Source organism: Danaus plexippus, chromosome 24 (genome assembly GCF_018135715.1).
Source record: "Danaus plexippus chromosome 24, MEX_DaPlex, whole genome shotgun sequence".
Taxonomy (NCBI): domain Eukaryota; kingdom Metazoa; phylum Arthropoda; class Insecta; order Lepidoptera; family Nymphalidae; genus Danaus; species Danaus plexippus.
In genome coordinates this window covers 4456510-4471473 of record NC_083552.1, presented here as the reverse complement: position 1 = coordinate 4471473, position 14964 = coordinate 4456510, and the positions used below count along the sequence as shown (strand labels likewise).

Here is a 14964-nt window from a genome sequence, read left to right as displayed (position 1 = left end):
AAAACTTGTCGTAATGCTGTCTAGCTTTTATTTTATTATGATTATTAAATTTCCAGTAAATTGGTTGGTGAAATAATTGAATGTTAAAGATGTATATTTCCTTCCTTTCTGAATCATAATTTTTATGTAATTAAAAATATATTATAAATTAAATTTCATAAGAATTATACAAGTAATATTTCGAATTATTGTAATAATAAGAGACGAAATTTTTGGTCATTCCATGGATTCACCGTGCGGGCGCCGGGTCCATCACGTTGCTGGGAGAGGAGCTTCAACGGTACTCAGGTGTAGGTTTAAGAGGCCCCTAACTAACGCGCGTTAAACGCTCACCTCCACCGTCCAAGCTCCTCTCTCTACGAAACCAAAATTGTAAATAACCTACTAGGGCTGCCTTCGAAGCTCACGTCTTTCAGTAGATTGTAGAACGATTTAGCCGTTATACCTCACGCTCCCACTTCTACCGCGTACAAATTTACGACGAACCTATTCCTAATAGCTCGTAATACTTATTGACGTTGATGGCATGGTCTTTGACGATGTTGGTTTCCCAAGGAACCGTAAGCTCTATTAGCACAAAGCGCTTTAAAATTCTCGAATAAAAAAATATGCCTGGTCTGGACGCCCAAGAGCAAATATCTTTTGTATATGTGTGTGTTTGTTTGAAAAAATACTTGAAATTGTATTTTTAACTTACCACGCAACATAATTCGCATTGAATCGATTGTAAGGTCGAAAAAAGATAAGTAGGCACTTAAATTATCGTTTCAAAACAAGATGCAATAGACATTCAAATTGATATTTCACACAGTAGCTTGCTTAACATGACCTTTAACACTGCACTTATTTGTTTTCTAAAATTTTCGTAGTATAAATATTGGCTGCACCTTTTTCCGTGGAACGACTCCCACGCAGTAGATTACTGGATGGATTCCACGTATAAAATTTAACACGAACATAAATATAGACAGTCTTAACTGTAACAATTACGATAATTTCAGCAACATCCTAGAATATTTCGGGTTTCTCACACCCAACAATAAAAATGACATTAATTACGTCAATATTTATGGATTATGAGTATATTGTTATTGTATTATAACCAAAAATATAATACAGTTATGTGAAATAAACGCAAAAAAAAAACTTTAACAACAAAAAATGATGAGTTCACTTTATGAGTTAACTATAAATAATACATAAAAGGTATTCTTTCTGCATTCTTTTTGATATACATGTTGGTTGAGTTCTTTTCAATTTTAACATAAAACTGATGCAGTCACATTAAGTCAGTATTTATCAGCGCTCAGAGCAGTGTTTGGCAAATTTTTTGTGACCGTCTTGTTAATTTTTAATAAAAAATAATAAATAGTCCTGAAGTTAATATAAAAACAAGCCTTCTAGTATTGCAACTTCCATCCATTATCAATATTTTTTTATTACTAACAAATTTTTTGTCTATATTTCAAACAATGTGGGGTCTGCTGAACCCAAATGACTTTCCTTCACGTATGTTTGTTGAATAGATCTTGCCACTCTACAATCCAGTCATTCTAACCTTTCAAAACACGAGCACAAAAAAGCATAATCAAGAGTTACAACAAATTGTTGATAAAGGCACTGGGGTTTGTGAGACCCGAATTGTACGTAGGGTTGAAAATAATATTTTGGCTTGTGTTGCTACTAATTATATATTTTTAATAATCATACACAGCAATATGGTAATTATGTATATCTATATATATGTTCAGTTTCTAGTTTCCTAACTTCAATTAAATAGTTGATTGATAGTCATTACCCAATGTTTTCAATACACTGATAAATAACTGTCCAAAACCGCATGAAGCGAGAGGTCGCTATAGAAATGATTTCGTTAAATATCTCAATTGAATCATTTGAATTAATTTTTTTTTGTACTATTTTTATATTCGAGCGCGTTCAAGGCGATGTTGAGTAACGTACTGTGTTATAGTTATATAGATTATTGAATTATTTATTAATTTTATATAATTAGTGTCGTCAGCAGTGGTTGAGAATTTTATATTCAATCATAAGAATGAAAAAAAATACTCCGAAGCAGTGTGGGAAATTCAAAAACTTTGTCTTACAATTATTTAATTAAGTTTCTATTGTAACCATTTTTTTTCAATTACTCCTTGCTAAAAAATGTACAAAGAAACGTATTGTTATATATATATATATATATATATTGACCTTACAATAACTCATTATGCACGTGTCTTTGCATAATATTAATAAACAAATTACTGAATACCATTTTCAATTTAGTGTTCAAAAGTCAAATAAATCAAAGCGTTTTTATAACACATTAGATAACAATGAAAGTTTTCTTGTATTCTATTCTATTCTATAAAACCAACTATAAACTGTAACTACTAGCTACTGCTCTCGGATGCCCTAGTGTCGTGCCCTAAATTGCGTAACACTGACATAGAGACGGCGTACGACTGTTACGTCCAGACAGACCACTTTCTTTCCGCTGGTATCACGATTAGTGACGTGAACCTGTTGTTTGTTTATCGATAAACATGTATATATTAATATTTTATAAGTTTAAGTATTCTTCGCTTATACAACATGTTGTTATTTGTAAAATATATGTATTGATTGAAATGAAGTTTGTAAAAAAATATTTAATCTACCTAGTCCTATAGTGTAAAGAAGAATTGTTTTAATTATTATGAAAATAGTTTGGATCGTAAAATTAATTCCTTATATTTTTTTAAGGGTTCGTAGCTAAACACTAAGCATTAATGTCCTTAACATATGTAATAGTAAAACTTACAAAGGAAACATTCACTTATGGCGAGTGCAATACCTCAACATAATGATAATGACGATTGAATAGCTGTTGCTTGCGACTTCGCCCGCATATTAAACTCAATTGAGATATTCGTTATTTTAAGTCACCATTATTAGGTATCATTCCGATTTCCATTTCTCGAAGATTATTTATTCAGTTTCTTACTTAGTGTTAATAGAACTACCTTAGGACAATTCTCTTTCGATAAAAGAGAGAGAAAGAGTATTTGTAAAATCGGTCTTAACACGAAGCGTAACTATTTTTTGTCAAGTTTAGAACTTTCATATTTTTACTCCTTTTGTAAATGGAAGTCCTTCCTTTATCGGTCAATCTGTTCCAGATATGAGCCGTAACAAACAGACACACAGAAATTGTAAAAATTTCTTTTTTGATTACGGTATCGTGTATAATTTCATGTATTTAATGAAAAGCTATTAAATTCAAATTACAAACGGACACTTAAATTTCATTTATTACTATAAGTATATATTGAAAATACTTCATTAATTAAATCATATTGTATGTTTTGATTTAAAATAGAACTACTCTCGCACCCTGTCTCTGTCCATGAACGTTTGATTACAAAAACTATTTCTCAATAGCAATCATTCTATAACATATATTGCAAATCACAATCTATAAAATTTCAGAACCAATTCAGTTTTTGCGTATCGCAAAACAAAAGATACAAAACTAACATAAATATTTCATATATTTTTTCCTTATGTTTTTATCGCAGCAAACCTTAAGATAAGATCAAAGAGTACAGACATTTATGTAATGCAAATATTGTCACAATTTTTGACAATTAAAAATTATCATTGAAATATTAATATTTGTGACGCAACTAACGAACTACTATCGATAAATTAACTATCGATACACGGTACATCCCAAGCGGTCCCGGTTACGAAATACGATTTGTAAAGCTCTTGCTTTTCTTTGTAATGTATTATCCAATGACAGGCAAAGCTTTTACTATCAAAGGTATTTCGATTTAAATCTAATAATATAATATTAAGTATATAATAACAAACACTTAGCATGTTTTCAATGATTTATATATATATAAATAAAAAATATATTTAATTTTTGGACGTAGGATTAAAAAAAAATGAATCCTCCTAAACTTTTAAGTTTTATTACTTTGAGTCATATGTTATCTGCACGTTTGGTAATGAACCAATGTACAAATCACTTACTTGATTGATAACAAATGGACGTTGAGCTCTGAGCACACCGCGTCGTGCATGTGTTAGATAATGATTTAATTCATACACATTCCCGCAGCGAAACATAAAATATATACAATAATGTTTTTTTATGGCGTCATTATGGCAGATATTAGCAACGATACGAAACGAATTTTTTTCTTTCTTTTTTTTTAATAACACAAGGCGAGATCTGTTTAAAATATTGAACAATTTTTTGGGGAGCAGTGTATGTTAAACGTCAAAGTGACAAGCGTTGAGTTTTGAGATAGCATTAGTTTGGCAGAATATTCAATAATTCCAATGTTAATGAAGCCATATCATGGATATAGATAAATAAATAAGTTTGAACCGATATTACACTTTTATTGCAATGTTTATTATTTTCGAAATAAAGGCTTCCGTTTTTTTTTTAAATTTTTCATTTAATTTATGTTCCGGGATATAATAATGATTTAATTATTCAGTGAAACACTACCTGTGCCTCTTACTTTTTTATATATATCAAGGAAATATTTTTGATTTTATCATTCTCTATTTGTGTTATTTTTTTATTTATAATCTATATATATTTTTTATATATTTTATAGCATATTTCTAAGGCAAAGACCATACTCTTAATGTTTAAGAAGGGATTTTTTAGGTAAGGGTAGATTATTAAAAACTCAAAAGTGCTTGATATTGTGTGGGTGCCATAGGATAGTATGGAGGAAGTATTGCCATACGTACTACTCATAAATTTTCAAGGAAAGCCGAGATCAGTAGTTACATATCAATCATTCACCATTTTCATCAGTTCCACTTTAATAATAATATCTTTAGACTTGTTTGTTTATCCCCTTAACCTAACTCTTCACCTTACCCTCTAGTTCATTTGCAGATAGTCACGGACAAAAAAATAATGGCTTATAAAAAAATTGTTTTTTTTTTTTTTATGATTTTACAAACCTTCTAAACATGTCCTTTATAAAATTGCTCTCTCTTAAAACAGTACAGCTTTACGTACAACCAGTCCGGGTGATTGTTAGGTAACAATTATGTTAAGATTTCCTTGTTTTTGTATTACGTATGTGTCCTTAAAGTATATTCTTATGTCATGACTACAATTCCGTTGAAATCAGGGTTAATTTTTCATTAAAATAACATAAAAAATTAAACATTATGAGTGTAGTTTGAATAAATTAACGCAATACATGCGTACATTATATGAGTTTTATCTCGTGATGTCTAAATTACTTCTTGCATTGGATTTTATAAGAAAAAAAAATTACGTTCCGTACAATAGAACGTTGCACGTACAGACGACGGATGATATATTATAGTTATTATAATTCAAGCGATTATAATTCTTATATGCAGGGTGAATGATATAGAATGGCTTGATGATATTATATATTTTTTTGTGTGAATGTTATGCGAGAGTGGATCAGCGTTCAGTACTCGTCGAACTATTGGTGGGGCCGGACGTGTTTTTTTTTTTAATTTTAATTATTTTTTCATTATCATTAAATCAATATTTTATTTACTATCGTATTGTGCTAGTGATGTGATAAGTGTTGACGGATGTTCTTCAAGTGAGTACGGTTTTAATAATACCCACGTACTGTATATGTCTGTTTTCTTTGTTAATTTGTTTGTTGGATCAATTATTTCATGATATATTTGATAAATATATATATTAAAAATATATAACATATTTTTTGTATATAAAACAAAATATATTAAAAACCACTAGAATATGAATTACTAATTGGGTTCTCAAAACTATTGAGTCCTTGAACGGAGTTATCGTGACATACTTATTATACAAAATATATATAAATGTATTTAAACCTAAAAACATTAAAATATTAAGAAATAATTACGAAATATACATTTAATCGGACGAGGTAATATTTTTTGTCATATCTAAAGCAATATATACTTAACGAGTGTCAACTCTAAGAATACTACCTAATTGTTTATGTGGTTTTTTGCTTTCTTAAGAAACCTTAATTAACCTAAGATAAATGATACGTCAAAGGAGAAAACGACATAAGATGAGTAAAGTGAAGTGACTAGTAAAGTTATGTATTTTAAATGAGGTATTTGAACATTGTTAAATAATCAGCATACCAGTACGCTTAGTCCAAGTTCACATCGCTATACTACATACAGAGCGTTAGCAGTTGTTCATATATAAATTTTAGTATTAGACTATTTACGTAGGTTATCGAATCAGAAACGAGAAACGCCTCGTACGTAGTTTGTCGATTCAACTTGTTGTAAGCATACTGAGAACAATGCTGTATTTCAAGTAAGATTTTCGGATTTTAGCTTATTTAACAATAACGATTCCATGTCTGTGGATATTATACATTTTTATTTAATAAAAATATAAGTAAAATGCAGTATAATGTTTATAATGGAAATTGAATCTTCCAAATCGTATGTGGGATGTGTTCAGAGATAAATTCGAGTTGCTGTTTATTCCCTTAATAAAAAAAAAAGATATATAATTTTTGTCTAATATATATATATTATTTTTCTAATCATTTACGTATATTTGTCAATTTTAATGTGCGCTGAATTATTTTTATATCTAGTGTCAGCTCGTTTTGGCTTTAAAAATAATATCCCTTGATATAATAAGTTTTTACGGAATATAATAAAATTGTTACAAAAGTATTTATCTTCGATCGTATACGATAAGTTTTTGTAGGAAATGTGTAATTAATTGATATTTTGAATTTTAAGCATGATTTATTATAATTATCGCGATATACTGATTGTAGTAAAAAAAATAGTCTAATAATCGAGATTTTTTTTTTGTACTCGGATAAACATACATTTACGATAACATATATTTTTTTGTAAAAATCAACATAATAGACTTGTATGACAAATATTCATTTCACTTTTTTTTTGTTCTTACTGTTGGTTTTACTCAAAATATACCTTAATTTCATTATTTCTCACACATGACATAACCTTTATTATTTTACGTAAACTATGTTAAATATTTTTCCATTTAAAGTTGACTACAGTACGTGGAAAATTAATAATGTCGCCAACTTTATTTACTACAACTGAATCTACATTCCGTTTAACCTGTAAAAATAAGTCCAGTAATTGAAAAAATACTCTTCCTAAATAAAATGTCTGGTCATAAGACTTGAGAAATAATTTTTTGAATGGTTATGTTAGATTTTTTTTTTGTATTCCATTTTGAAAGTATTCAAAAGAAATTTTGCAACATCACTTTTGTGTGTTCGTCTGTTAACACATATCTACTCAACTTTCTAAGTTGACGAGACCAGTGAAAGTTCATTGAGATTATTTCGGCATCGAGCAATCACCGAGCACTTTTGAGTATCATAATACACACATATTATATTTGCGAAAGAACGTATTAAAGTATAAAAAAAATCTTGTTTTTTTATGTGAAAGGTGGCAAATGAGCAGATGGTCAGTAGTGACCGTCGCCCATGGACATATGCAACGTAGATGTTGCGGATGCGTTGCCAAACTTGATTGTTGAGGAAAAGGGAGGGGTGGGAATAAGGAAATGGCAGGAAAGGATGGGAACGGGGAAGGGGCAACCGACTCTTTGGTAAGAAGTTGGTACTTCCCCGGTCGAGCCAGCGCTTCGGGCTCAGGTTGTAGTAACTTGACTACAACTAGGCTCTATCACCATATAAAATACTTTCAATATGAACTTTATATTGATTGTTTGAAATAAAATGTATATTATATGATTTATTCTATTGAATTTCAATGAATAAATAAGAATACATTTTACAAGAATCAAACCACTACATATTAAATAACTACATAATGCAAGTTAAATAATTCTTTTTTAGTTGTTAGACTTACAATTGCATGAAAAATTTATTGAAAGAAAATTATGCCATTAGTTCTGACTGTAACACAACGATTTATTTTTCTAAATCACGTAACAACAACACGAAAAGTCTTGAGACTGGTCCGAAGATATTTCATCTGAAATGTGTCAAAAATATTTTTTATTACATTTCCAACTTCCAAGTATAAACAAACAAACAAGTTTTATATAATAATGTTATAATTGTGTGATTCCATAACCGTCTCTTACATTACATAATGCAGATAGAAAGTTAAAATCAGGTTTCTTGAGATTAACAGACGAGTCACATCTATAATATTATAATAAATAAAATTATCAATTTTAAATAACGATAATGATAAAAAATCATGACCTTGGTATTACAAAACAATATCACTTTATGTGTACCTAATATATATATATATAGTTTTTCAGTTTTATTATTCTATATGATTTATGAATATTTTTTAGTTTTGAACCGTATAACGTATCTTATTATCGGATTCAGTATAGAAAGATTAATATCAAATAAAATGTCCGTATGTCAATACGCTGTCCCTGTCGGCTTTAATTCCCCAATTGTATGAAAGGGATTTTTCGTAAAGTAATGGATGTGAATTGAATGGAGAATTAAAATTTCCTACAATTATAATTTTAATCATAGTAATAATATATTTTATATATAATAATAGAGTCTGTGTGTTAGTGTGTTCCATATCTCGTTTACAGTGACTTCATTTCTAACATGAAGAGTATGAAGAGAAGTCACTCGTTGCGATATATTAAACCAGTTATATTGTTTGTTGTGACATAACTGTAGGGCTGTCTCTCGAATTATTATTTATATACATATATATTATAAGTAGAGAATACTATCAAATGCAGAATATAATTTACGTGAAAATCTATTCAAGTGTCAACCCTAGTCCAATGTCACGTCAAGGCTGCGACCTATCTTCCGACACGGGGTTATAGTAACCAGCGCTGTTTGTTGATCTGTGACGTCATCATCAATGACGTCACCGAATGCCATTACTGTGCTTTGAAGCGGCATATTTTTCTAATTCTATGGTGCGAGGTGTTATAAATGGAAATGAAATTAAGAAGTCTCATCGAAAAGTTTCTAATGAGATAATTAATCAAACGTAGACTTAAGAAAGTTCATAAAGAGCATTTATATCAGAGAATATTTATTCATTCGTAAATTACCTTGTTCGGATCCTCTAGAACTTTCTAAGTCTCAACTTACTTCTACCTCAACAATTATTACAAACACAAACTAAAACGCAAAGCATATTTTTCAAATGTCAGCTTATAATTTGTATGAACGTTTCAAATATCTGACCCACTTACAAGAATGGAGCTTCGTAATGCTATGTGTAAATACAGAAATACTTTATAATTCACATATAAAATAAATAATTTCGATATCTAGAAAATCTTTTACGTAAGTCATATATTTTTTTATTATAAAATTTTATCCTGGAACATAGATATTAAATATCTGTGTAAGTTATTCGTGTTTAACTCAATCAATAACCCAGTTAACAGTCTCAAGCGAGATGAACGCTCGAGAGAAAAATGCACTCATTACGTTCTATAAAAACACTTTTGCCTTTCACTCGTAAGATGTTTTTGCATTTCACTTCTCGTTATCACTACTTTTTTTTTGTATGTGAGCTGAGTGACCCAGAATAGTCTCTTTTTCGGTTAATAAACAACTGTACATACTTTTTAAGCTATCAATTATATTGGAAGTGGAACATTGATTTGATTATAGGATAGTTTAATCAATTTACGTCTACATTTGGTGTTGGTGTAAATAAAATTGTTTATTTGGATCATTTTTAACATATACAAACCGAAATACTGTTTGGTTTACTGAAGATATATGTTTAAATCTTGTTTCACTTTGATCGGATTAAATATCTGTAAAAGTTATGTCATCATCATCATCAGCCTATCGGTGCCCACTGCTGAGCAAAGCCTCTTCTCACATGGAGAAGGTTAGAGCGTTAATCACCACGCTCGCTCAAGACGGGTTGACGATTTCAATCTTATAATTTGAAATTATAAGACTAGGTTACCTCACGATGTTTTCCTTCACCGTCTGTCAGTGGTGTATAAAAACTCTTAGAAAGTACATATGACTCGGAAAAGATCACATTGGTACTTGCCAGGTTTCGAACCCGCGCCCTCACGTGTGAGGCGGGCCTTTAACCTCCAGGCCACCACGACTTGTATAAGTTACATTTTTTCTGATAAATAAAATTCACTATAAAAAATTACCAAAATGTAACAAAACACATATTCTTATATACTTATGTTATGATGTTGTTTGTAATAAAAAAATTTATTATTATCATACATTTTCAAATTATTTAATTTAAATGCTGACGACTCTTAAAACGCTATTTATAAAACAAACGTCTTATTATATGCTTAAATTTATTTCAAAACTTAAAAATGTATGAACAATTATAAAGTGATTGAATCACTTCTTAAAACCGACTACAAAAATAGGAGGTTATGTTATCTATATATGTTTTTCTTCGTATTGTTTAAACATTCAGTGTATAGTCAACAAACATTATTTTCATTTAATAATATAGTTCCTTAAAATCTCACCTATATAAAAAAATAATTATTAATAGTTTATATATAGAAAATTGTTAGAGTGAATAATATATAATATATATTAATTTAAATATAAAGATGTTTTTTCAAGCAAAACTCCAACCTCATGCGGACCTTGAACTCACTAAGTCAATTAATACGTATTCTTTTGTATACAATAGTTTTAAATTCATAATTTTTAACTTTGTGTATTTTTATTATATTTTATAGAATTATACATGATATGTCACGACATAAACATGTTATTTGTTGACTTATGTATATTCAGTTTTACGTTAACGGACTTCGAATGTAGGACTATAAGAGAACTATCGATTGCATTTTAAACCCTTGTTCAAATGATCTGTTTAACTTTTATACCGATTTTTATTAAAATCCAAACTTAATTTGATATAGATTATATAATATTGAACCTCCATGCATAGACACGTTTGTGAAAATTTCAAAGGTGTTCATAAATTTTTTGTAATGAAAAATTAAAAACTCTAAGATACGTGTTTACACTTTACATTATAACAACTTTTCTGTAATTACAATTAAAAATGATTATTCGTAAAAAATAAATAATAATAAAATAGTGATTTTTCATTTGTAAACTTCTGGCCAGAGGAATATTTTTCACGAAAAGTTCGGTATGAACTTGAAAACTGGCTATATATAAATTTACGAACACGACAGTATTCACTCAGGTACATGAACGAAACACTAGACGGACCTTGTTTAGTTTGACTTTCCACACTCGTGGTAAAGAATTAAAGACACGATACGCTTAACACAAGTTGTCATCCCCACGCTACATACGACGTGTTTTCCTCTTCAACCCATAAACTACATTATGAGACGAAACCTCTCATCACTCAATAGATTCACCGTGCGGGTGCCGGGTACATCCTTGCAGGGAGAGGAGCTTCAACGGTGCCTGGGACTTGCGACCCAGGTGTAGGTTAAGGGCCCCTATCTAACGCGCGTTAAACGCTCACCTCCACCGTCCAATACGAAGAATTATGAATGAAAAACTATCTAAAAGTCAAACCAAATTATGTTTTATATGTCAAACGTAGCATGTACTAAGTGGTGTATATAATTTTTTAATACTATTTTACTATCACATCCATTTGAAAATTCATTGGAAACATTGTTTTCAACTTGCGAATCGCCATCTCTGTTTAATTTTAATGTTATCAAGTCACGTTCTAATTACGATATTTATAAAGAGATCTCTTGCTCTAAATAGTTATATCTCAACTTGACCCCAAGTCGCAGGTCAAAAACGTGAAGCGAATTTGACAGATTTACACGTTATATGTAGGTACCTTAAGTTAAATAATTTATAATATGATTATAAATAATTTTAATTGTGTAAAACATATATAATATACATATATTTAAATGAAACTAATATTTTTCGGATAATGACTAGACTCATGAGGCAGACGAGATTCTTCTGCCCGTGATCACGGTCTCTGAAAAGTAACCGAAACGTCGGGATTATGTAGTTTTTAAATAATAAAATCCGCGTAGTTTATCCGAAATATATTAGTTTCATTTAAATGAATAAAACTCGCGAAAATCTTAGATCTCAATATATATATATGTTTTATAACTATAGTGTTGTTGTAATCTGAGAGTTTATGTTCCATGGTTCGTGTGCATTACGGTTATTGTAATTTGTAACTGAGTTTGAAATTGCTTGTTTCTTAATCGCCGTGAAATTCAATCCGTTGCTCGGATTTATAGATTGTAAAATTGTACTACAGACTATGAAATAATAAAATAAGTCATTGAAATAGTTTGCATATTTTCTGTAATAATTTTTTTTAAAAATTTCATTGAAAGCGCCATCTCTTATTTTATAATGAAACTAATATGATAGACTTTTGAAAACCATTTCTATTTTTTAAATTTATTTTGATCATATATTTTTAATAGATATTTTCTAGTAAACATACTAAATACTTCAAATAAAAATCAATTATCCACTAATTCCATCCATGTATTATCTTATTAACGTAAATTTGAAAAAGAATATTACATTCCCAACAAATATTATAAGAAACGTATAATAAATAACATGTGAATTTTCATTAATGGTACATAATATATACATATGTATATAACGTAGCATTAATTTGTTATGTATATGCTATATATTTCAAAGCATCACTAACGTGATGGGAATCGCGATTCGCCAATAACCTTATAGCCATTGACGTCAACAGCTCAATGTGTTCACCAACACTAAACTACGGTTAAACCTTGGTTTGCTCAATATAATCTATTATATATATATATAATTCTTTTCCTCATTATGTTTATAATATTAATTAAATGAGGTAACTTCTTTAAATCTATTTAAATCTATGAAAGTAATATCTATCGACAAAATTTTTTCATGCTTTCGATTCTTATATATATAAAGCCTTTCTGGATGGTATATATATATATATAAATGACTTGATTGTCTGAATTATTACGTTCTAAGTTGCGGTAGCTCATTGGTACTCTCGTAGTTTTTTGTGGAATGTTTTATTGAGGAGTCGAGTCTTGCATTCTTAATTCCATCGATCGGCTTCACAGCCTTCGATACTAAGAGGTTTATGGTCACAATTTAATTTGTTTCAACGTCGACTTGAATTTATTTCATGTCTATATATTTTTAACTTGACGTCTTGTGTAAACCGTACCATTGTTTAGTTTGATCGAATCGTAATTTTATTTTGGGGTCTAAGCCAACTTGGGTACATTTTTTTTAGCAAGCAAAATATCAGTGATATAGGGAACTTAAGAAATTGAAAAACATGTTCTCTGATAAGATATTATATACTTAAAGTATAAATCATTTTTGTCTCGTGTGCTTGTGTGTCTGTATGTCAACTGTGTCTGGTACAGTACTTATAAAATTGTTATAACTATAATTTTTGTACGTGTAGAGTCGAGTTATATATGCTGTTAATAATATAATAGTATTTGTTTATAGTAATGTAGGTAAATTGAATTAATATATCCTTCTACGGTGCCGCGGTCAAGGCTTTGTTGCGATGCACGTGTGGTGTTTCACAAGGAACCATCTTTTCCTATTTTATGAAGTTTTTAAAACTAATGATAACGGTAATATAAATAGCCTTAGTTTGTTTTCACAAAGATAAGGTATATAACCAATATATATATATATATATAAAAATGGACAGCCAATTTATTTGTAAGACATATAATTTTAATTAACTTTATATATTAAAACAAGACAAGGAAAAATATTTAATAATGGCCGACCTTACTGCTCGACTTGCAGAAGATTTGATATAACCGAGTTTATTTATTTTTATTTTGAAATACCATTGAATATATAATTTATAGCTCGTTTATTTTAACGACTTACTTGCATATGTATAATATTTTACTTGTATTATATATTTTCGTTATATATATACTTATATACTAATGGGTATTTAATCTGATTGTTTGATAGTAACAAAGTATACGTCAATGAATCCATTGAGTATAGTTACCAATTTAATTTACATCAAAGAGTTATGAATGAGAAACTGCTAACTCTGCGTGTGTAGTGTGACAACGAACGCTTAGTAATGCTTTCAATTTTCCAATATATATATATTTATTAATAAATTCTAACCAGTATCCGAAGAAGTTATGAATAAGTTTGTTTATCAGCAAGTCTCACTGAGAAGATTGTGATGTGAATTCTTATACGTATCAATGGTTGCTAGGAGCGTATTGTGTTTGTCACGCAGATGTGGTGATCAGTGTAAGAAAATCACAACAATGAGATAATCACAGTTAAAGTAAACTTGCCAGTCATTGAGAGAATGATGTGTTAGATTTTCGAGAAACTAAGTTTTAGTAAGTTGTTTAGTAGTTTTGAAACTAAGTGAAGTTTAGTGCGTAGTATCCTAAAAACTTAGTTTTATTTTAATAAGTGAAAATTTATGTAGACAGAACAATACGGAATTCATATATATATATATATATATTATACTAAAGGCGGCAATCGAACAGATGGCCTACCTGATGGAGGTAGTACCGTCGCCCATGGTCATCCATAGTTTTGTAGATGTGTTGCCGCTCTCGATTAGGGAAGAGGGGGAGAAAATAGTGGGAAAGGAGGGTAAAGGGAAGGGGTAGGAAAGGGCGGGAAAAAGGAAAGGATATCCGGCTCTCTCACTCATCGGACGAAACGCAGCCATTAGAGACTACTTAACGCCGTTCTTCCGTGAGACGGTGGTACTTCCCCGGTCGAGCCAGCCCATGTTCGAGCTGCAGTAGCTTGACCACAGCTAGGCTCTGCCACCTACACATACCGATAGATATACAAAAGAAATTTTAAAGCTCATACTTGGAAGTGAAACTATAATGCTAGTGTCTTCAATAGGTGCTAATAAAGTAAACTAGTTCAAGTAACGGAGTTTTTATATATTTTTGATCTTATAACA

General features: G+C 29.8%; 1 protein-coding gene across 2 annotated transcripts in view; it reads left to right on the top strand.

The window, feature by feature from the left end:
• Positions 1 to 14964, top strand: part of LOC116776042 (ATP-binding cassette sub-family D member 1) — a 42376-nt gene that overhangs the window by 13416 nt on the left and 13996 nt on the right. Inside the window, exon 1 of one of the 2 annotated variants that reach the window (XM_061524281.1) lies at positions 5462 to 5609. The exons of the other annotated variant lie outside the window; for it this stretch is intronic. The gene's annotated coding sequence lies outside the window, so the exon portion shown is untranslated. Of the gene's footprint in view, positions 1 to 5461; positions 5610 to 14964 lie in introns of those variants that run through there. 2 annotated transcript variants of the gene reach the window in all.